Source organism: Phyllobates terribilis, unplaced genomic scaffold (assembly GCF_046119375.1).
Source record: "Phyllobates terribilis strain yellow unplaced genomic scaffold, ASM4611937v1 Scaffold_3__8_contigs__length_932513732, whole genome shotgun sequence".
In the NCBI taxonomy this organism is placed as follows: Eukaryota; Metazoa; Chordata; class Amphibia; order Anura; family Dendrobatidae; genus Phyllobates; species Phyllobates terribilis.
The window spans coordinates 834019489-834044697 of NW_027362763.1; positions in this window are offsets into that span (position 1 = coordinate 834019489).

A 25209-nucleotide genomic window follows, 5' to 3' on the forward strand; every position below is an offset into this window, starting at 1 on the left:
TTTTTAGTGCCACTGGGGGAATTATAACAGATAAGCGCACTTGCCTGTCAACTGACAATGCTGACAAGCTGACCCTTATCAAAATGAACAAGGGCTGGATTGGGCCAGACTTCTCATCACCACCAAATGACAGCAGAGTAACATAAAGTCAAATCCAATGTGTTATTTCGGGAGGTGTATTCCCATGCACCGCTTCACACCCAAACATGGGTATACGCTTCCTCATTTCGGCTGTATTTTTCTTTTCTCCTTATCCTCAGCCTCCACCACCACTATACCACCAGGGTGACCTTGGTCCGTGTTGCCAGCTTTGCAATTTCCTCTGTCCTAATTTTTGGCAGCTTTTGCTTGGAAGTCATAGGCAAAGACTATGGGAGACCCACTCCCCAATAATGGGAATAATGTTTTTAAGATGCTGTACTGCATGGCTCTTCCAAGGGGCATTTAAACCATCTTGTTAAGCTACTGCGACCTCCACCATTCTTCCAAGGGGCATTAAAGCCGTCTTGTTAAGCTACTGCGACCTCCACCACTTTTCCCAGGGGCAGTGATATTGTCTTTTTATTCCACTGTGACCTCCACTTCTCTACAAGGGGCATTAAAACCATCTTGTTAAGCTACTGCAACCTCCACCACTTTTCCAAGGGGCATTAAAACCATCTTGTTAAGCTACTGCGACCTCCACGTCTCTTCCAAGGGGCATTAAAACCGTCTTGTTAAGCTACTGCGACCTCCACCATTTTTCTAAGGGGCATTAAAACCGTCTTGTTAAGCTACTGCGACCTCCACGTCTCTTCCAAGGGGCATTAAAACCGTCTTGTTAAGCTACTGCGACCTCCACCACTTTTCCCAGGGGCATTGATATGGTCTTTTTATTCCACTGCGACCTCCATGTCTCTTCCAAGGGGCATTAAAACCGTCTTGTTAAGCTACTGCGACCTCCACCACTTTTCCAAGGGGCATTAAAACCGTCTTGTTAAGCTACTGCGACCTCCACCATTCTTCCAAGGGGCATTAAAACCATCTTGTTAAGCTACTGTGACCTCCACCACTTTTCCCAGGTTTATTGATATTGTCTTTTTATTCCACTGCGACCTCCACCACTTTTCCAAGGAGCATTAAAACCGTCTTGTTAAGCTACTGCGACCTCCACCACTTTCCGAAGGGGCATTAAAACCGTCTTGTTAAGCTACTTCGATGTCCACCACTTTTCCAAGGGGCATTGATATTGTCTTTTTATTCCACTGCGACCTCCACCATTCTTCCAAGGGGCATTAAAACCGTCTTGTTAAGCTACTGCGACCTCCATGTCTTTTCCAAGGGGCATTAAAACCATCTTTTTAAGCTACTGCAACCTCCACGTCTCTTCCAAGGGGCATTAAAACCGTCTTGTTAAGCTACTGCGACCTCCACGTCTCTTCCAAGGGGAATTAAAACTGTCTTGTTAAGCTACTGCGACCTCCACCACTTTTCCAAGGGGGATTAAAACTGTCTTGTTAAGCTACTGCGACCTCCACGTCTCTTCCAAGGGGCATTAAAACCGTCTTGTTAAGCTACTGCGACCTCCACCACTTTTCCCAGGGGCATTGATATTGTCTTTTTATTCCACTGCGACCTCCACGTCTCTTCCAAGGGGCATTAAAACCGTCTTGTTAAGCTACTGCGACCTCCATCACTTTTCCAAGGGGCATTAAAACCATCTTGTTAAGCTACTGCGACCTCCACCATTCTTCCAAGGGGCATTAAAACCGTCTTGTTAAGCTACTGCAATGTCCACTTCTCTTCCAAGGGGCATTAATACCGTCTTGTTAAGCTACTGTGACCTCCATGTCTCTTCCAAGGGGCATTAAAACCGTCTTGTTAAGCTACTGCGACCTCCACCACTTTTCCAAGAGGCATTGATATTGTCTTTTTATTCCACTGCGACCTCCACCATTCTTCCAACGGGCATTGCATTTCCTCCTAATTTTAGTCAGCTTTTGCTTTTCAATGCATAGGCAAATACTAAGGGAGACCCACTTCCCAATAATGGGTAGAAGGTTTTTAGTATGCTGTAATCCACGTCTGTTTCAAGGGGCATTGCAGTTCCTCATAATTTGTGGAAAGCCTTCCATTCACTGCTTAGGCCAACAGTGCACAGGAGACCCAGTTGCTATAAATGGAAAAAACGGTATAGTTAAGGCCCTCTGACCTCCATGTCACTTCCAAGGGGGATTGAAGTGCCTCAAAATTTTTGCTAGGCATTGCACTCACTGCATGCCCTATAACTGCGTAGCCGAACCGCTCCTTTTGGTACAGAAACATATCCTACAAGACATGTGTGGTTGACTGGCCTGATATTGATGTGAATGGTCCCTGTTCCTCCTGCTCTTTCTCCTTTGCCACCACCTCATCCATCATTCATCACCTGAAGCTTTGTTTTAACGGGAGTCATAGAACTGGGATAGTAGCAGGAAAACATCCAGCAATCCTCGGAGGAGGTAGGATATGCGCCAAAACGCTGACCAACTCAGGCCTAGCCGCTACTACATACATGCGCTTGCATTCCAAGAAAACAAAGCAGACACTAACTTCTATCATCATCATCATGCTCCTCACCTTGGTACTCTCATCTCCCCTGATGGAGAAGCCAGGGCCCACCGGAGGAGTCTGGTTCTCTGGTGGGCTCATCCAATGCTGCCCTAAAGCAGGCCAGGATAAGAAAAGTGTGGGGGAAGTTTCAAGGAGAAATAGGGGTAGCTGGGGACCGTTTATGGACACCCGGCCGCCCCTAGGCAGCTGGGGACCGTGTGTGGACACCCGGCTGCCAGGCGGCTGGGGACTGAGTATGGATACCTCGCTGCCGAAGCAGCCATGAGGTAGTGGCCAGCTTCGGCCTCCTCCAAACTAAAAGGCCCCATTTCAAGTGCAAGCTAGCAGTATGGTATTGCAGCCTGGGGGTGGGTGAGTGGCAGGTTGCACACTTACGCTTGCATTCCAAGAAAACAAAGCAGATGCTAACTTCTATTATCATCATCATGCTCCTCACCTTGGTACTCTCATCTCCCCTGATGGAGAAGCCAGGGCCCACCGGAGGAGTCTGGTTCTCTGGTGGGCTCGTCCAATGCTGCCCTAAAGCAGACCAGGCTAAGAAAAGTGTGGGGGAACTTTCAAGGAGAAATAGGGGCGACTGGGGACCGTTTATGGACACCCGGCCGCCCCCAGGTGGCTGGGGACCGTGAGTGGACACTCGGCCGCAGGGCGGCTGGGGACTGAGTATGGATACCTCACTGCCGAAGAAGCCATGAGGCAGTGGCCAGCTTCGGCCTCCTCCAAACTAAAAGGCCCCATTTCAAGTGCAAGCTAGCAATATGGTATTGCAGCCTGGGGGTGGGTGGGTGGCAGGTTGCACACTTACGCTTGCATTCCAAGAAAACAAAGCAGATGCTAACGTCTATCATCATCATCATGCTCCTCACATTGTAACTCTAAACTCTCCTGATGGAGAAGCCAGGGCCCACCGGAGGAGTCTGGTTCTCTGGTGGGCTCGTCCAATGCTGCCCTAAAGCAGGCCAGGCTAAGAAAAGTGTGGGGGAAGTTTCAAGGAGAAATAGGGGTGGCTGGGGACCGTTTATGGACACCCGGCCGCCCCCAGGCGGCTGGGGACCGTGTGTGGACACCCGGCCGCGGGGCGGCTGGGGACCAAGTATGGACACCCGGCCGCCCCCTGGCGGCTGGGGACCGAGCGTGGACACCCGGCCGCTGGGCGGCTGGGGACTGAGTATGGATACCTCGCTGCCGAAGCAGCCATGAGGTAGTGGCCAGCTTCGGCCTCCTCCAAACTAAAAGGCCACTTTTCAAGTGCAAGCAAGCTAGCAGTATGGTATTGCAGCCTGGGGGTGGGTGGGTGGCAGGCTGCATACTTGCGCTTGCATTGCAAGGAATGGGGGAGGTACAATTGAACACTGCCATGGGACAAGGACTTGCACGGGGATAGTTGCAAGTCTGCATCTTCTGATGCGGAAAGGATCACTTCTGATGGGCACACTTTTAGGCAGTGACCTGGGTGTCAGTGATGCTTCCAGGGGTCTTCCCCATGCTGTTCCCATGTCTTTTCAGCACTGTATGCATGTGTCACACAGCACATGGCCAGATAAGATTGTAAAATGTTAAAATGACATTTCCCGGTGAATGCATTTGTCATGGTTGAAAGCAATACAAAAGTGCAAAAACGCATAAAAAATGCTACTTGTGAACATAGCCCAAGGTGTGGAGGAGTGTTTTTGCTTTTGGTTATTTATTTTACCTTATACACAAGTCTTTACCCTGGAAAGGAAGCTCCTTAACATATTTCACAGGAAAACCGTTTCAGCTTTGTTTTTGAACGTTTTATTGTGAGCCCGTTAAAGTGGCTTAATACCTCTGACCACGTTGTTGACAGATGTGACCTGGGGGTCAGAAATGCTTCCTGTGGTGATGCCCATGCTGTCCCCATGTCTTTTGAGCATTGTCACTATCGTTTTGGGCACTTTTTAGGCTTTCTACAGACTGCCGGGGGTGCCGCCGCAAAAATGCTCGGGTCTCCCATAGACTAACATTGGGCTCGTTGCTCGGGTCGAGCACCCGAGTATCACGGTGAGCTCGGCCCGAGCTTCGAGCACCCGAGCATTTTAGTGCTCGCTCAACACTAGTACTGTATTTAGTTAACAAAAATTGTGTGATTTAGCCATTTACTTCCAGGTATTTGGGTATTTTGCTTGTCTTTGGTTTTTCTCTGTTTAGTGGCCTTATGTGAACATGCATTTACATTTTGCATGCACATCAATTTACGTTTCAGTTCAGACTCCCAGGGCTTCCCTTTTTCACATGTAAAGCGCCATGAAATAAATGGCGTTAAAGTAATAATAATAATGTGGTCCAGACTCACGGCTACTGAGACTGAGCAGTGTGGAAGACAGGGTGGTGGTGGTGGTGGCAAACTGACTGGAAGCATTATTATCTGCTGTCCAACCAACAACCTTTTCACACTGCTCTGGCTTCAATAGCGGTGTTCCGCAGCCCCCTTGAAATTGGGACAGGAAGGTAGTTCGACATGATGTGGGTGTTTCTTGTGCTCCCTCAGCAGGCACAGTTTCATCTTGTCCACGGCCTTGTCCTCTGCATGCACCATCACCATTACGTCCACTTTCCCATCCTTTGCCACACACCTTGCCCATTTTAAATGGAGTTAAATATTTGTAATGTCGCCAAAAATGGTGGTATTATTACCGCAGTAATATAGGATCACGTCTGATGACCACAGTGACCTGGGAGTCAGAGATGCTTCCAGGGGTCTTCCCCATGCTGTTTCCATGTCTTTTCAGCACTGTATGGATGTGTCTGATCATGTCTCACACACCACATGGCCATATAAGGTAGTAAAATGTTAAAATGACATTTACCGGTGAATGTATTTTTCACTATTGAAAGGAATGCAAAAGTGCAAATATGCATCAAAAACCCTATGTGTGAACATAGCCCATGGTGTGGAGGAGCATTTTTTTTGGGTGATTTATTTTGCCTTATATACAAGTCATTGCCCTGGAAAGTATGTTCCTTAACATTTTTCCCAGGAAAATCCATTTTGGCTTAGTTTTTGCATGTTTTATTGTGAGCCCGTAAAAGTGGCGTAATTCTCTGACAACATTGTTTACAGCAGTGACCTGAGAGTCAGAGATGCTTCTACGGGTCTTCCACATGCTGTTCCTACGTCATTTCAGTACTGTTTCCTTCGATTTTGGCAATTTCTAGGCCCCCTGCAGACTGTCGGGGGGAGGGGCACCAGAAAAATGCTCGCGTTTCCCATAGGGTCGAGCACTCGAGCATTCCAATTTGCTTGACTCTAACAACGAGTACCAGAGCATTTTAGTGCTCGCTCATCACGAATGTTTAACCTAATAAATAAGTAAATAAATAAAATTACTTGGGGTCCCCCCTATTTTTGATTACCAGCAATTAGCATCTCATTTGCTTTGTGTCCATGTTCAGGATCCGGTCCTATTCAGCCCTTATTCACCCAGACGCCACTATGACACATGGTAAGGTTTTAATACTAGAAGTTAGGACCACCCCAAATTTGGGTACACCTTGACGCTGGTGGGATAGTTTTTACTCTTTCTTTGATCAAAAACTGTGTTTACTAAGTACTTTATATTATTTTTGCATTATTGCTTTTACTTATTTACTTACAGCAGGGTATATGTTTATTTTGTTTCTGTCTTAGCTTTTGTATGTTTAATGGCCAGTGTGAACATGCTCCTATTTTGCATGCATACCATCTTATATGCCTGTTAATTTTTTTTTGTTTATATACTGTAATGCTATATATAGTACAAATTACGGTCAACTATGAAATCCAGCTACATGCTAGGGGGTTAATATGGTGAGTACTGCAGCTACAATTTTCATGTGGTCTGGTACTTGCTAGGTATCCTCTCCAAAAACTAGGTTGCAGGGAAATTGGAACTGTAATAACCATCATATACACTCTAAAGCAATAAATTCATATACATAGTGCATGAAATTATATGCACATGCACTCTCCATAAAACTTACTTTTTTGCCAGGTAGTGCTGTGTTTTTCTATGCTTTGGGGTCTGGGGTCTGGAACTCTGGTGATTTTGATGTTGCAGATTGAATAGCTTTAGCATCAATCCAAAATGGTGGACCCCAAGTTACACTGGGGTTAAATCCGGTCACTACAGATTCCTCTGCTCAGCTCTATTGCTCTGGGCATGCACAGTGTTAAAAATGAATACAATAATACATGGCATAACAGATGACAATGAAAATGATCCATTTCATCTAGTCTTCAATGCTTAAAAAAAAAAGTATGCAGACTACTAAAAAAACAGATAGCAGGTAGAAATCAAGCAAATAGAAGACATTTTATGAAACTTTCATTTCTAGTACCCTAATGAATGGGTCTTGTTCTTAATTAGTGATGAGCCAGAACTAAAATGCTCGGGTACTCGTTGTTCGAGTTGAGCAAATTGGAATGTTTGAGTGCTCGGTCCGAGTAACGAGCGCAATGTAAGTCTATGGGAAACTCGAGCATTTTTCCGGCGGCTCCCCCCGGCGGTCTGCAGAGGACCTAAAAATTTCCCAAATCGATGGGAACAGTGCTCAAATGACATGGGAACAGCATGGGGAAGACCCCTGCAAGCATTTCTGACTCCCAGGTCATGGTTGTCAACAACGTTGTCAGAGGTATTACGCCACTTTTACAGACTCACAATAAAACATACAAAAAAAAAACAAAGTGGATTTTCCTGGGAAATATGTTAAGGAACATCCTTTCCAGGATAATGACTTGTATATAAGGCAAAATAAATAACCAAAAACAAAAATGCTCTTCCACACCTTGGGCTATGTTCACACCTAACGTTTTTGATGCATTTTGCACTTTGGCATTGCTTTCAACTAAGACAAATGCATTCACCGGGAAATGTCATTTTAACATTTTACAACCTTAGCTGGCCATGTGGTGTGTGAAACATCATCAGACACATCTTGTTTCATTTATGAAGGAGGGATTGTGAAAGTCACAAACACTATTTTTACAGCCTTACTATTTTTAAAGGGCCAGCAGTCGGCCCTCTCTATTGTTAGAGAGCCATCAGCCGGCTATGCTTTGTTGTTCTCCTATACTGTTATTGTGTATGCAGTGACTGCAAAGGCTGCGAAAAAAATTTTGGACGCAACCCAATACCCCTTTGAAGAGACATAGAGGAGGGTCTCAGTAAAAAAATGTTCCCATTATAAAGAAGCGGGTCTCCTATAGTGGTAATGCCCATGCTGTGACTGCAAGGGCTGCCAAAATTTGGGAAAAACCCCACTAACAATTCAAAGACACATAGAGATGGGCCACAGTAACGAGTACGACATGTTTCCATTAGAAAGGAGAGGGTCTGCTATTTAGTTATAGAGTATGCAGTGAGTCCAACGGCTGCCAAAATTTAGGAAAAACCCTACTAACAATTTAACCCCTTTAGAGCCCATGCCGTATTAGTACGCACATTTGTGTACCCCCGGTTCAGTGAGGGCTGCTGCGCTGAGCCCTCACTGAACCGAGCACATGTCAGCTGATTCTTACAGCTGACATGTGCCCGCAACAGCCGCGGGTGGAATCGCGATCCACCCGCGGCTGTTAACATGTTAAATGCCGCTGTCAATCTCCGACAGCGACATTTAATGCGCGATTCCGGGTTGCGCGTCATAAGACCCGCCCACCGGCGACCCCGTCACGTGATCGCGGGTCACCGATGGGCGTGCATGACAACCCAGGGTCTGCAGCAGACGCCTGTGGTTGTCATGATCTCGTCGCTATGAGCGCCACCTAGTGGTCGGCGCTCATAGCACAGGACCATTTCTGCTATATGCAGGGGATCTGCTGATCCCCTGTATGTAGCAGAGACGATCAGACAACTGCTGCTTCTAGTCTCCTATGGAGACTATTGAAGCATGCAGTAAGTGAAAAAAAAATGTTTTTAAAAATATAAAAAAAATAAAAAAAATATAAAAGTTTAAATCACCCCCCTTTCGCCCCATTCAGAATAAAATATATATATAAAAAAAAAACACATACACATATTTGGTATCGCCGCGTTCAAAATCGCCCCATCTATCAAAAATAAGCCCTCAACCAGCACAAAAAATAAGCCCTCAACCAGCCCCAGACCCCAAAAAATGGAGACGCTACAGGTCTCGGAAAATGGCGCTATTTTTTTTTAGTTTTTTTTACCAAATTTTGGAATTTTTTTTCACCACTTAAATATAAAATAACCTATACATGTTTGGTGTCAACGAACTCGTAATGACCTGGAGAATAAGAATGGCAAGTCAGTTTTAGCATTCAGTGAACGTGGTAAAAAAAAAAAAAAAAACAACTGTGGTATTGCACTTTTTTTGCAATTTTACCGCACTTGGAATTTTTTGCCCGTTTTCCCGTACACAATATGGTAAAACTAGTAATGGCGTTAAAAAGTACAACTTGTCCCGCAAAAAATAAGCCCTCACACGGCCATATTGTCTAAAAAATAAAGACGCTATGGCTCTGGGAACAAGGGGAGCAAAAAACGAAAAAGCAAAAACGACAAAACCCAAGGTTGCGAAGGGGTTAAATACACATAGAGCTGGGCCACAGTAATGACATGTTCCCATTAGAAAAGAGAGGGTCTGCTATTCAGTTATAGGGTATGTAGTGAGTCCAATGGCTGCCAAAATTAAGGAAAAACCCTACTAACAATTTAAAGTCACATAGAGCTGGGCCACAGTAACGACTTGTTCCTGTTATGATCTGCAACAAGTACCAAGGAAAGATAGGGGAAAGCTGTCCCTACAGTAAGACTAAGCTGAATCCCTACGATGTAGCGGGATGACTGTTCCTAGCGAACAGACCCGCCTTAGTCCTCGGCTAGTCTGAACGAAGACCAATAGCATAAGGGGAGTGGGCCCTAAAAGAACTAAGGACTGGGACAAAAATGGGACACCTCCTAAACAGAGAAGTTGTTGCAGAACACAAAAATACAAGCTGGCAAAAATGTACTAGAGGTCCCAGAAGGACCAAGCGAACTGAAAGAGATAGGCACCAAAACACCTGGCTAGAAAAACAGTCATACAACACTGAAGTCCAGCACAGCCAAAAGGTCGGAGCTGGAATGTAAAGGCAGGTGGTCACGTGACCGCAAAACACAAGAAGGAAAAAAACAGTACCCCCTCTTTTATGAGGATCGTCAGGATCATCCAGGCCCAGGCCTATCCAGAAACCTCTTGTGGAAAGCTTTAACAAGCCTAGGAGCAGAGACATCTTCCGTCCTTACCCAGGAGTTGTCTTCAGGACCAAAACCCTTCCAGGAGACAAGATACTGTAATCTCCCTCTATGCCATCTAGAATTCAAGATACGAGAAATTTCATATTCGCCGTCTTTCACCACAGGAGGAACTGTGACAGTGGCGTCCCTATCTAATACATCAGCCTTTTTCAATAAGGAAACATGAAACACAGGAATAATCTTCCAGGAAGTAGGGACATCCAACCTAACCGCAGATGGGTTAACAACCTGAAGCACTTTAAATGGACCCACAAACTTAGGACCCAGTTTTTTAGAGGGAATCCTCAACCGCAGGTTCTTTGAGGACAACCAAACCATGTCACCCACAGTAAACAAAACCTCCTTAAGTTTCCTGTCAAAATACTTCATGGACTTCTTGCCAGCCTCTTGAAGGTTGCAACGTACATTAGTCCAAACTCTCTCCAAATTACCAGAAAAATTCTCCTCCTTCGGCACCGCCGACCCCAATTTGGAGAACGAACAAAAAGACGGATGTCTCCCAGTACAACAAAAAAAAGGAGAACACCCAGCAGAGGAGGATGTATGATTGCTAAGAGCAAATTCTGCGAGAGGCAGAAACTGAGACCACACCTCTTGATTGTCTGCCACAAAACAACGCAAAAACTGTTCAACATCCTGGTTCTTTCAGTCTGTCCATTAGACTCAGGATGATAACCAGACGAAAATGACAAATGGACTCCCAACCTGTCACAAAAAGCATGCCAAAAGCGAGCCACAAACTGAGGTCCTCTATCAGAAACAATATCCGTGGGAATGCCATGGAGCTTGACCATTTCCTTAACAAACACCTTAGAGAGTGTCTTGGCACAGGTCAACTTAATGAATGGAACCAAATGACATATCTTACTAAAACGGTCCATGACCACCCATATGACAGTAAAACCCTTGGACACAGGAAGATCAGTAATAAAATCCATTGTGAGATGCGTCCAAGGCGCACTATGATCCTCCAGAGAGCAAAGCAACCCCGCAGCAGGAGTATGTGAAGCCTTTGACCTAGCACACGCAGTACATTGATGCACCCACTTGATGACTTCCTTCTGCCATCCAGGCCACCAAAAACTGCGACTGATAAGTCTCTTAGTCTCCGAAATTCCTGGATGACCTGCCAACCGAGACTCATGACACTCCACAAACAAATCTCTCCTAAAGGCTCTAGGCACGAACAACCTCCCATGGGGAGTGTTAGATGAAGCATCATCTAGAGCTTTCGGAATCTCCTTCTCCAAAACGGAGTCCAATGCCGCCACCACAACTCCTTTCTGTAAAATGCTCTCCTCCTCCTTGGCACCAACCATAAGAGAGAAGCTGCGAGATAAATCATCGGTTTTAACATTCTTAATACCAGGGATATAGGTAACAGAAAAATGAAACCGAGAAAAAAAAAGTGCCACCTAGCTTGACGGGCATTCAAGCGCTTGGCAGCATCCAGATAGATCAAATTCTTATGATCTGTGAAAACCTGAATAGGAAATCTATCACCTTCCAAAAAATGACGCCAATGTTCAAACACGAGTTTAATAGCCAGCAACTCTCGATTTCCAACATCATAATTCAGTTCGGCTTCCAAAAAATTTTTCGAAAAGAAGTCACAAGGATGTACTCCATCCTTGTTCTCCTGAGACAAAACTGCTCCGACCCCAACCGATGAAGCATCGACCTCGACCAAAAAAGGCTTGGTCTCATCAGGCTGCATAAGGATAGGGGCAGAACTGAACCTCTTTTTGAGATACTCAAACGCTTCAATGGCCTCAGTAGTCCACTGGACCGTATTCGCACCTTTCCTGGTGAAATCAGTCAGAGGCTTAACAAATATAGAAAAATTCTTAATGAATTTCCTGTAATAATTGGCAAAACCCAAAAATCTCTGTATAGATTTCAAACCAATAGGCCTAGGCCATTCCTGCACAGCCTGAACCTTCACCGGGTCCATCTCAAAGCCCTCGCTGGAGACAATGTAGCCCAAAACACTAATTTTCTGCACAGCGAACTCACATTTCTCCAGCTTAGCAAAGAGTGAATTATCACTCAATAACTGCAAAACTTCACGTACACTCTGCCAATGGGACTCTAAATCTGGTGAATAAATCAAAATGTCACCCAAATACACAACCACATTCTTACCAATCAAAGGTCTCAGGATGTCATTAATAAGGCTCTAAAAAAATGCAGGTGCATTGGTAAGACCAAAAAGGCATCACCAGATTCTCAAAATGACCTACCGGAGTGTTAAAAGCAGTTTTCCATTCATCACCCTCCTTCACTAGTAACAAATTGCATGCCCCCCGGAGATCAATTTTAGAGAACTACTCGGCCCCCACCAACTGGTTAAACAAGTCAGGAACTAACGGCAATGGGTAGGAATTGCGTACGGTAATCTTATTAATTTCACGAAAATCCAGACATGGATGTAAACCCCCGTCCTTTTTTTTAACAAAGAAAAATCCAACTGCCACAGGCGACTTAGAAGGTCTAATGTGACCAGCAGCCAGGCTAGTCTGTATGTACTCCTCCAAGGCCTTTCTTTCAGGAATAGTTAGATTAAACAAGTGACTCTTGGGAAGAGTATCTCCAGGAACAAACTCAATGGCGCAATCATAATCCCTATGAGGAGGTAAAACTTGCGACTCCTCCTCTGAAAAAACCCTCCAAAAATCTTGAATAGGTACAGGTAATTCCCCTTTTTCCACAGCCGCAATGCGACCATTACAACATTTATCATAGCACTTTGGACTCCAAGACTTAATCACATTTGTAGACCAGTTCAGCAGAGGATTGTGCAGTTTTAACCAAGGCAAACCTAAAACGACTGGAGAGGGTAAATTATCTAATATAGCCAAGTCCAAAATTTCTTGGTGAACTCCATTGATAGTGAAGGTAAATGCAGCAACTTTATGAGTAATACATTTCAAGGGAGTGTTATCAATTGCAATCACAGAAATAGGTGATGACAACGGTTTGGATTTCAATTTAAGGTTTTCGAAAAACCCTTTATCAATCACATTAAGTGTTAAACCACAATCTACAAATACCTGAAATTCAATCAAATTTTCCTGCAAAGTAGTACTCCCAGAAAGAAATACTCCTGCAGAGCGTAAACAAGCTATACGGGCGTAACTGACTTTTTTTTTTTTTACTTAAACGAAGCTCACAATACTTAATCAAATGGTCAGCTTTACCACAAAAAAGACACAATCCCTCGGTGAACCTCCGGTCTCTTTCCTGAGAGCGGAGTGACATCGCCCCAACCTCCATCGGTTCTCCGCCATCAGAGCAGATTTTCTGGGGACTAAGACCTGACATTACAGGAGTCTTTACCTCATTCACCCTGAACCTCAGTCTCCTGTCCACACAAACAGCTAATTGCATGGCATCCTGCAGAGTCTCAGGTGTGGGGAATGCAATTAGCAGATCCTTAACCATTTCACTCAGACCAGCAAGAAATAAACATTTCAGCGCAGTATCATTCCATTTGACTTCTGAAGCCCATCTCCTGACGTGTGTGCAATAATTTTCAACATCACCTGACCCCTGATTCAAACACCTGAGTTCTGCCTCAGCAGATGAGATTCTATCAGGATCGTCATATAATAGCCCCATAGCAGAAAAAAATTATTCTACAGACCTTAAACACGGATCATTAGGTTGGAGAGAAAAGGGCCACCCCTGTGGTTTATTGCGCAAAAGTGACATAATAAAACCAATGCGCTGTGATTCATTTCCAGAGGACAATGGTCTCAAACGAAAATATAACAAACAAGCATTTTTAAAGGAAAAAAAATCTTGCTGTTTATGTCGCGCCCCCTGGGCCGTGGGGAACTCGGTGCCGGGCCGGTAGATGCCGGGGGGAATATGTCACAGTGGCTGGCCCGGTCCGTGACCCAGGGCGGTCAATAAAAGGGGGATTATTTATAGGGGATTTATAGAGTTCGTGACGCCACCTGTGGTTTTTGGTAATTTGTACCAGCGCTGCTGCAGACCTCTGAGGCAGTTGATAGGCAGCTAGGATGGAACAGCTCCCCACAGGTGGAGCGGGCCCCAGGGCAGTGTGGATTTTGATGGTGGGTGGTGATGCTGGGACTTGTAGTGCAGAGGGAGAGATGGCACTGCTGAAATAATTGACGGAGGCAGTGCAGTGCAGTCATCCGAGTTTTAACTCACAGTTCTTATGCAAGTTCCACAGGTGCACTGTACGGGTGTCAGCCTCCCATGTCACGCTGCGTTCACCAGACTGGGGGGTTCAGCTCTTCCTCAGATGTGTCAGGAGTGCTTGACAGAACCCCGCTTTCTTATGTTCCTTTCCTTGACCGACTTCACGCTGGGTCTTCTCCCTCCTGCCCTGCGCTTTCCCACTCACAGTCCCGCTCGGGTGCTCTGAAGTCCCTCTGGGCAACCTGGAGTTCCCGGACCTACTTGACCCTCACGGTTTTTCCAGCCAAGACCTGGAGTAACACGGCTGGTCCAGGGGCAGGTCCCCTTCTTGCGACCTGATCCCTCTGACACCTGGCAGATTCGGGGCATACGGGTGCCGTCCTGCACTCGCCGTACCCCCTGGGATCCCTTCTATAGAACGGAGCCTTTCTCCTCTGCTCCCCTCCTGGCCTCTATCACTAGGCCCCACTTGTGGACCAGAGCTCCTAAAGGGACTCTGCTCCCTGACTGTTCTCACTCACTTCTTCACTGACTGACTTGCCACCCTAAGATGGCTTCCTTTTATATGCCTCCTACAATGGTGCTCCCCTACTCTGCTTCCTCCACCCACATCCACTACTGGTTCCCTCTACCTTTGGTTCCCCCCACTCCAGCCAGGGACAGGGCTCAGCAGGAACACAGTGCATCTTGCCCTTCCAGCCGGCTTGGAGCAGTGTAGTGTTGAATGCGGGTGTTGGGGTTCTGGGCAGCACTCCCTCCATACCTGAGAGAAGGAGACACCACACCTCTGGGTGAGGTGCAGTACCTCTGTGGCGACTGAACCCTCAGGGGTGCCACATTTACCATAAAAAACATCAGGCAGTCCTACCTTGAGTTCCACAAAATGCGCCCCAGAACAGCTACTCACGTGTTGCTGTAGCTCGGCCACCTCCAGAGACAATCCCTGCAAGCATTGAGCCAAATCCTGGACGGAAACCATACTGATCCCCGAATTTCTTTCCTTTTAGTTTTTTGGACTGGACTTACTGTTATGATCTGCAACAAGTACTAAGGAAAGATAGGGGAAAGCTTTCCCTACAGTAAGACTAAGCTGAATCCCTGCAATGTAGCGGGCTGACTGTTCCTAGCGAACAGACCTGCCTTAGTCCTCGGCTAGTCTGAACAAAGACCTATAGCATAAGGGGAGGGGTCCATAAAAGAACTAAGGACTGGGACAAAAATGGGACACCTCCTAAACAGAGAAGTTGTTGCAGAGCAAAAAAAAACCTGACAACAGGGTACTAGAGGTCCCAGAAGGACCAAGCGAACTGACAGAGAAAGGCACTGAAGCACCTGGCTAGAGAAACCATCAAACACTGAAGTCCAGCACAGCCAAAAGGGCGGAGCTGGAATATTAAGGCAGATGGTCATGTGACCGCAAAACACAAGATGGAAAAAACAAACAGGAGGGTTCTAACAGTTCCAATTAGAAAGGAGAGGATCTGCTATACAGTTATAGGGTATGCAGTGAGTCCAACGGCTGCCAAAATTTAGGAAAAACCCCACTAACAATTTAAAGACACATACAGCTGGGCTACAGAAATGAGTACAACATGTTCCCATCAGAAAGGAGAGGGTCGGCTATTTAGTTATAGGGTATGTAGTGAGTGCAACGGCTGCCAAAAATTAGGAAAAACCCTAACAATTAGTGTTGAGCTACCCCCGTAGTGTTCGAGTTCGGTTCGGTTCGTCGAACACCCGTGTGTTCGCCGAACTGTTCGTCGAACTGTTCGTCGAACACCTTCGAACACCGTTAAAACCAATGGCAGGCAAACAAAAACACATAGAAACACATAGAAAACACCTTCAAAGGTGTCCAAAAGCTGACAAACTGCTCAGAAGACACAACTAACACATGGAAAAGTGACAAGTACATATAGTCATGCGAAAAGAAAAGAGGTGGAGGAGTAAAAGGAGGGGGAGACACAGATATAGGCATGTCATGCCCTTCTAAAATCCAAAAAGTGAGAAGCCGACACGTTCAGTCCGCTCTGCCTGTGCCACCTCCGTGTCGCCGGGTTTGTGCAAGAGCCGCGGTGAACCCTGACGGCCAGCCCCCCCTCTCCCAATACTGGTGCCTGTCCGCTGGTGGGTCGAGCGAGCCCCCCTGTGGTGGAGGCAGCTCTAAGCTTTTTAATTTAAATTGTCTCTCTAATTTGAATGAATACACTTTAAATCCATTTACAAGGATCTATTGGAGGGCAAGTCTCATGCCAACAGCCGCGTAATTCCAGCTCCAGTAGCGTCCACTAAAGCTGCTGCAGTTAAAAAGCTTTTATAAGGATCGAGCTCGGCTGTCCACCGCAAGGCATCCTACTGCCAGTACCAGCCCCTATGCCTTGGGGTGCCTCCTGATGCTCTTCACTGAGTATCCCGTGGTCTCGAAGCATTTCCTTTGAAAAAATTAAGTGTCCAAACTACAGGTGGTGTAGCTTGCTTAACAGCCGGGATAATCCGCTGACTAGCAGACACTGCTACTAGGCACAAAGTATTTCCTTGGCTAGATGCAGTTAAAAATTTGTAATTAGATACTCTCGTTGGATGCTGAGAAAGCATTCCATAGAGTCTCCTGGCACGCCATATATGATTCTCTTAAAAAGCTTGGGGTAGGGGTCTAGGGGACCCTTTTATAGCCAAAATCACGGCCCTGTATCACAATACGTCACCTAGGCTGAAGATAAATGGAACTGTAGCACCCTGAGGGCTCGGTTTCTACAGAGGTATTGCACCTCACCCAGAGGTGTGATATCTCAATCTCAGGTAAGGATGGAGTGTGGATCAGGACCCGACACCTGCATGCATTACACCACATTGCCGTGGGGCAGGGCGACCAATATGCCTCTGAGATGGGCACGACAGTCCCTGTCCCTGGCTGGAGTGGGGGGAGGGAACACTGAGGAAGGGGAACCCTGTAGTGCAGGAGCAGGGAGGAAGCAGTTCCTGGGTGCATTGAGAAGGGAGTATAAAAGGTGGGCACCATCTTAGTTCAGTGCAGAGAAGTCTGAGCAGAAGTGGCAGGGAGCAGGGGCTCTGCATGAGCTCTGCTCCGGAGGCGGGCCTAGTAACAGAGGCCCAGGCCTGGAAGAGGGAGAAGGAAGGAAGAGGAGCGGAGAAGGCTCCAGGAACGAGGAATGAAGGGATCCCAGGGGTGCGGACGGGCGAGTCGCCACCGCACGCCCGAATCCACCTGCGTGGAAGGGTCAGGCCAAAGGGGGAGACCGGTCCCCGAAACTAGTGGAGGCAGCAAACGACCCTCAGCTAGAAACCGGAGGCTGTGAAATTTTATGTGGCGCAGCCCCTCGCTACACCCGCTAGGAAGGCACCACATAGGGTCAGGGAAACTGGCGCCAAGTTTACCAAGAGGAGGCCCGAGGCAGCCGGACAGAAGGGTTGGTAAGAAAGGCCAGACAAAGGACATACAAAGGGGGTCCTGTGAAGCGCTCCAAAGTTATCTGGGAGTTGTCTGAGCCCCTCACCTGGTGAGCACAGTACGACGTGGGCAGCCGTTACCTGCAGACGTGGTCTGGATAATAAGAACTGTGAGTAAAGGCCCTGGACTGCATCACTGACTCCGTGTCGTTACTGCTGCTGCCCTGCACCATCACCCCCATCCTCCGCATACACTGCCCTGAGGCTATACTCCTCCCGTGGGGAGTTATGCTATGCTCTGCTGCACCCACAACACCAGCCTCAGCGGTTTGCCCTGCAGCGGCGGTTCACTCTGACCGCAATCCACGGGTGGCGTAGTCGGACATTTAAACATCAAAACCACATAAATAGTTCCGCCACTGGTTTGACCACCCTGAGCCACGGAACCGGGTCGCCGCCACGAAGACTACAACCACCAGCATCCACCAAAAAGGGTCCGGCTCCGGGTGTCCCAAGGCCCAGGGGGTGCATCAGAACATTTTCATCACCTTTCACAATCACAAATGAGACAAGGCAGGGATGTCCTCTGTCCCCTCTCTTATACATCCTAGTGACGGAGCACCTGCTCTCATCAATTCGCCATAACCCCAATATTAGGTGGATTGAGGTGGGAGGCACCGAGTACAAGTACTCTCTATTTGCTGATGATTAGTGTTGAGCCACCCCCGTAGTGTTCGAGTTCGGTTCGGTTCGTCGAACACCCGTGTGTTCGCCGAACTGTTCGTCGAACTGTTCGTCGAACACTGTTAAAACCAATGGCAGGCAAACAAAAACACATAGAAACACATAGAAAACACCTTCAAAGGTGTCCAAAAGCTGACAAACTGCTCAGAAGACACAACTAACACATGGAAAAGTGACAAGTACATATAGTCATGCGAAAAGAAAAGAGGTGAAGGAGTAAAAGGAGGGGGAGACACAGATATAGGCATGTCATGCCCTTCTAAAATCCAAAAAGTGAGAAGCTGACACGTTCAGTCCGCTCCTGCCCGTGCCACCTCCGTGTCGCCGGGTTTGTGCCAGAGCCGCGGTGAACCCTGACGGCCAGCCCCCCTCTCCCAAAACTGGTGCCTGTCCGCTGGTGGGTCGAGCGAGCCCCCCTGTGGTGGAGGCAGCTCTAAGCTTTTTAATTTAAATTGTCTCTCTAATTTGAATGAATACACTTTAAATCCATTTACAAGGATCTATTGGAGGGCAAGACTCATGCCAGCAGCCGCGTAATTCCAGCTCCAGTAGCGTCCACTAAAGCTGCTGCAGTTAAAAAGCTTTTATAAGGATCGAGCTCGGCTGTCCATCGCAAGGCATCCTACTGCCAGTCCCAGCCCCTATGCCTTGGGGTGCCTCCTGATGCTCTTCACTGAGTATCCCGTGGTCCCGAAGCATTTCCTTTGAAAAAATTAAGTGTCCAAACTACAGGTGGTGTAGCTTGCTTAACAGCCGGGATAATCCGCTGACTAGCAGACACTGCTACTAGGCACAAAGTATTTCCTGGGCTAGATGCAGTTAAAAATTTGTAATTAGATACTCTCGTTGGATGCTGAGAAATCATTCCATAGAGTCTCCTGGCACGCCATATATGATTCTCTTAAAAAACTTGGGGTAGGGGTCTAGGGGACCCTTTTATAGCCAAAATCACGGCCCTGTATCACAATACGTCATCTAGGCTGAAGATAAATGGAACTGTAGCACCCTGAGGGCTCGGTTGCTACAGAGGTATTGCACCTCATCCAGAGGTGTGATATCTCACTCTCAGGTAAGGATGGAGTGTGGATCAGGACCCGACACCTGCATGCATTACACCACATTGCCGTGGGGCAGGGCGACCAATATGCCTCTGAGATGGGCACGACAGTCCCTGTCCCTGGCTGGAGTGGGGGGAGGGAACACTGAGGAAGGGGAACCCTGTAGTGCAGGAGCAGGGAGGAAGCAGTTCCTGGGTGCATTGAGAAGGGAGTATAAAAGGTGGGCACCATCTTAGTTCAGTGCAGAGAAGTCTGAGCAGAAGTGGCAGGGAGCAGGGGCTCTGCATGAGCTCTGCTCCGGAGGCGGGCCTAGTAACAGAGGCCCAGGCCTGGAAGAGGGAGAAGGAAGGAAGAGGAGCGGAGAAGGCTCCAGGAACGAGGAATGAAGGGATCCCAGGGGTGCGGACGGGCGAGTCGCCACCGCACGCCCGAATCCACCTGCGTGGAGGGGTCAGGCCAAAGGGGGAGACCGGTCCCCGAAACTAGTGGAGGCAGGAAACGACCCTCAGCTAGAAACCGGAGGCTGTGACATTTTATGTGGCGCAGCCCCTCGCTACACCCGCTAGGAAGGCACCACATAGGGTCAGGGAAACTGGCGCCAAGTTTACCAAGAGGAGGCCCGAGGCAGCCGGACAGAAGGGTTGGTAAGAAAGGCCAGACAAAGGACACACAAAGGGGGTCCTGTGAAGTGCTCCAAAGTTATCTGGGAGTTGTCTGAGCCCCTCACCTGGTGAGCACAGTATAACGTGGGCAGCCGTTACCTGCAGACGTGGTCTGGATAATAAGAACTGTGAGTAAAGGCCCTGGACTGCATCACTGACTCCGTGTCGTTACTGCTGCTGCCCTGCACTATCACCCCCATCCTCCGCATACACTGCCCTGAGGCTATACTCCTCCCGTGGGGAGTTATGCTATGCTCTGCTGCACCCACAACACCAGCCTCAGCGGTCTGCCCTGCAGCGGCGGTTCACTCTGACCGCAATCCACGGGTGGCGTAGTCGGACATTTAAACATCAAAACCACATAAATAGTTCCGCCACTGGTTTGACCACCCTGAGCCACGGAACCGGGTCGCCGCCACGAAGACTACAACCACCAGCATCCACCAAAAAGGGTCCGGCTCCGGGTGTCCCAAGGCCCAGGGGGTGCATCAGAACATTTTCATCACCTTTCACAATCACCAATGGGACAAGGCAGGGATGTCCTCTGTCCCCTCTCTTATACATCCTAGTGATGGAGCACCTGCTCTCATCAATTCGCCATAACCCCAATATTAGGTGGATTGAGGTGGGAGGCACCGAGTACAAGTGCTCTCTATTTGCTGATGATGTCCTAGTATATATCACTCAATCACATATATCCATCCATGCTGTTATGGCTGAAATAGATCACTTTGTTACATGGTCAAATTTTAAAATCAATGCAGCGAAGTCTGAGGCCCTCGATGTCTCCCTCCCCAAATCCATATAGGATTCCATCCAGTCCAACTTTCCCTTTGCCTGGCCCTCACAGGGTATCAAATACTTAGGAATTCCTATTCATAGAGACCTCTCCCATCTATGTTATCTTAATTTTGGGCCCTTTATTGAACAACTCCATACAGACCACGGTTGGCAAGTTAGAACTGTAAAATTCACTACGTGAAACACTGGTGTTTTGTGGAAAAGCACATGTACACTGTGTTCATAATTATTATGCAAAAAGTGTTTAGGAGTGATAAGGGAAGAATTTGTTTGTTTGTCAGTTAAACTCATTGATGGTGATGTGTGTCAGGGCTCTTTATATCACTGTAAGCAATTGCAGACACCTGTGCTAATTAGTTTGGCAGGTGTGTCCAATGAAAGGCAAGACTACTTAAGAAGGCTGTCTCACATTATTAAGCAGCCTACATTTTCTGCCAAAATGGGAAAGAAAAAGGATGTGTCGGCTGCTGAGAAGCAACAAATTGTGGAGTGTTTAGGTCAAGGCATGACTACAATCAACATTGTGCGATGATCAGGATGAAGTGTCTTGGCAATCAAGAAGTATGTAGCTGATTCACAGTACACACGTGTGCGGCTGATAAGGGCAAACTGAGGACTCTTTCCTACAGGCAATTACGTCAGGTTAAAAGAGCAGCGGCAAAAAAGCCTTGTCATAGCAGCAGACAAGTTTTTGAAGCTGCTGGTGCCTCCAACGTCCCCCGAACAACAAGATGCAGGGTCCTTCAGAGGTTTGCAGCTGTGCATACGCCATCCTGTCGACCTCCTCTATCCACTTCACACAAGCAGAAACGGCTCCAGTGGGCCAAACATTACATGAAGACTGATTTCAAAACTGTTTTGTTCACGGATGAGTGCCGTGCAGCGCTCGATGGTCCAGATGGATGGAGTGGAGGATGGCTGGTTGATGGACACCCCACGCAAACACGGCTACAGCGCCAACAAGGAGGAGGTGGAGTAATGTTTTGGGCTGGAATCATGGGGAGAGAGATTGTCGGTCCCTTTAGGATCCCTGAAGGCGCTAAAGATGAACTCCATAATGTATGTGGATTTTCTCAAACAGCACTTCCTGCCATGGTTCAAGAAGAAGAACCGTGTATTTCACAGCAAGATCATTTTTTTGCATGATAATGCACCATCTCATGCTGCACATAAAACATCTGCATCTCTGGCTGATATGGGCATAAAAGGGGACAAACTTATGGTGTGACCCCCATGCTTCCCTGACCTCTACCCCATTCAGAACCTCTGGAGCATCATCAAAAGGAGTGTCTATGATGGCGGGAGGCAGTTCACATCTAAGCAACAGCTCTGGGAGGGTATTCTGTCCTCATGCAAAACAATTGAAGCAGAAACCATCCAAAACCTGACAAATTCAATGGACGAGAGAGTTCAGAAGCTCCTTTCGAACAAGGGGTCCTATGTGAATATGAAACATCACCTAGAATAAAGTTTTGAGTTGAAAACTGTTTGATTTCAGTTTCTAATAACCTGCTAATGCTTATAATTTCAAAAATGACCATTTTTTTGGTCTTTATTAAAATGAAAAGGTTGATCGAAAAGTTTGGGGGATCTAAGAGTGTGGCAACCCAGTAGTCATGATTACTTCGAATTCTGACAATATGAGGGTCATGTTGCAGGTAGTGCAGCAAGAAGGCACTTATGTGTCTTGCGCATCTCGGAGCCCCAAAATTATTTTCCGGGCTAGATGCAGCTAAAAATTATTATTAATTTTAAATCTGGTGGAGCTTAGTATAGATGGCCTAATAGGATCAGTGCTGCACACTGCTACAAAGCCCAAATTATTTTCCAGTCAAGATACAGATAAACATGATTAGTAATTTTAAATCTGGTGGAGCTTATTATAGATGGCCTAATAGAATCAGTGCTGCACACTGCTACAAAGCCCAAATTATTTTCCAGCCAAGATACAGATAAACATGATTAGTAATTTGAAAGCTTAAAACGGTTGGTAGGGTGATTTTAACCAATCATCAAGCTTTTACTCTCCCCAGGATGACACAGGGGTAGAAAAGTCATTTCGGATCCATGATTTGTTCATCTTTATGAACGTGAGTCTGTCTACATTATCAGTGGAGAGCCGCGTGCGCTTATCTGTCAGCACACCACCAGCAGCGCTGAACACACGTTCAGACAGAACGCTGGCTGCGGGGCATGACAAGATCTCCAAGGCGTAAGTGGCTAGCTCCGGCCATTTATCCAGATTGGAAGCCCAAAAAGAGCAAGGGTCCAGTGACACAGTCATGGCTTCAATGTTTACTTGGAGATGCTCCTGTACCATCGTCTCTAGGCGTTGACTATGTGTCAGACTTCTTGTCTCCTGTGGCCTTGCAAAGGATGGGCTAAAAAAGTGGTGAAATGATTCCGCAAAATTGATGTTACCAGCAGATACTGTGGTTCTGTTACGGTTTGAGTGCTGAACACTTGACGGTCCCATGGTTGGCAAGTTGGAACTGTGAGATTCACTACGTGCACCACTGGTGTTTTGTGGAAAAGCACATGTAAGATTCCGCAACAGTCTCTGCTGATACTCCTGCATGCGTGCATCCCTTTCTATGGCAGGAATAATTTCTGCAAATTTACTTTTGTACCGGGGATCTAACAGTGTGGCAACCCAGTAGTCAGGATTATTTCTAATTCTCACAATTCGAGGGTCATGTTGCAGGTAGTGCAGCAAGAAGGCACTCATGTGTGTTGCGCATCCAGGAGCACCAAGTCCCTGTTGTGTTGGTGGCGAGGTAACAATCATGCTTCCTTCCTGTCCTCTCCCCCCAACCTCGCACAACAGAAATGTGATCAAGGTCTCCCTCATCTGATGAGTCTTCCATCAGTTCGTCCTCCACTTCTTCCTGGGCTCCTGCAGCTTCCTCACTAGTTTGGCTGCTACCATGCACCCTGGTAAAACCATCTCCCCCACCCTCACATGCCTGCCACCTTGGTGCTGCCGACCGTCTGGACCTTGCAGATGTTAGCCCTTCCGCATACAACTCCTCCTCCTCTACTTCCTCCACCTCCTCTTGTGCCACCACCTGACTCCGAATTCTGTTTAACATGTGCTCCAGCATGTAAATCACCAGAATAGTCATGCTGATAATGGCATCGTCAGCATTAAACATCTTCGTCGCCATTTCAAAACTGTGCAGAAGGGTGCATAGGTCCCTGATCTGAGACCACTCCTCCAGCGTGATTTGCCCCACCTCTGGATCTCGTTGGCACAGGCTATACGTCAGAACGTATTGCACCAGGGCTTGTCGGTGCTGCCACAGTCGCTGCAACATGTGCAGAGTTGAATTCCACCGGGTAGGCACATCGCATTTTAGCCGGTGAAGTGGCAGGCCCAACGACTTCTGTAGAGATGTAAGTCGCTGAGCTGCGGGATGCGAACGACGGAAGTGAGCACACAGCGACCGTGCCCTCTGCAGAAGGCCATCTAGTCTGGGATAGTGGGCTAAAAATTGCTGGACAACCAGGTTCAACACGTGAGCCATACAAGGCACGTGTGTGACATTGCCCCGGCGAAGGGCCGCACCCAGGTTTGCAGCATTGTCGCACACGGCCTTCCCTGGTTTCAGGTCCAGTGGAGACAACCATTCATGAAATTGGTTCTGCAGAGCTGACCACAACTCCTCAGCTGTGTGACTCACATTTCCCAGACATTTCAAAGTAAAAACCGCCTGAAGACGTTGAGCCCTACTGCCAGCATAGTAAGGAGGTGTGCAGGATCCCTTCTGCGCAGTTAGAAAGCTTGTGGCATGACCAGACAGGCTTTGGGTGCAGGTGGAAGACCGAGAGGAGGTTGAGGAGGCAGAGGCAGTGGAGGAACTTTGACATAAGGAGGATTGACGCACAACTCGTGGGGACGGCAAGACTTGGACAGCAGCCCCTTGTCCTGCTGTCACCATAGTTACCCAGTGCCCAGTCAGCGACATGTAACGCCCCTGTCCATGCCTACTCGTCCAAGTGTCTGTGGTGAAATGCACCCTGTCACACACAGAGTTTCTCAAAGAAGCGGTGATGTTGTGTGCGACATGCTGGTGGAGCGCAGGCACACCTTTCTTTGAGAAGTAGTGTCGACTGGGCTGGTGTTACCACCTCCAAAGAAAATGATGACCTGCCAATCACGCTGGCTGTTGCGGGTAAAGAGGTGGCAGGTCTGCGCCCCAAAACAGGTGTGACTGCTGTCCCCCCAGTCACAGAGGATGAAGAGGCTGCGGATGCACAAGATATGGCAGACGGTGGTTGGCCAGGCCGGCTAGGCCGCATTGTAGCACACTGAGCTTCCCACTGCAACTTATGCTTCATGTCCATGTGCCGGTTCATGCATGAAGTACTCAAACTATGTATTTTTTGGCCTCTACTTAGCTTTTGCTGACAAAAGTTACAGATAACACGAGTTGGGTCATCTTTATCGATCTGAAAAAATCCCCAGGCTATGCAAGGCTTAGCACCCATGCGACCTGAAGAGCCACCACG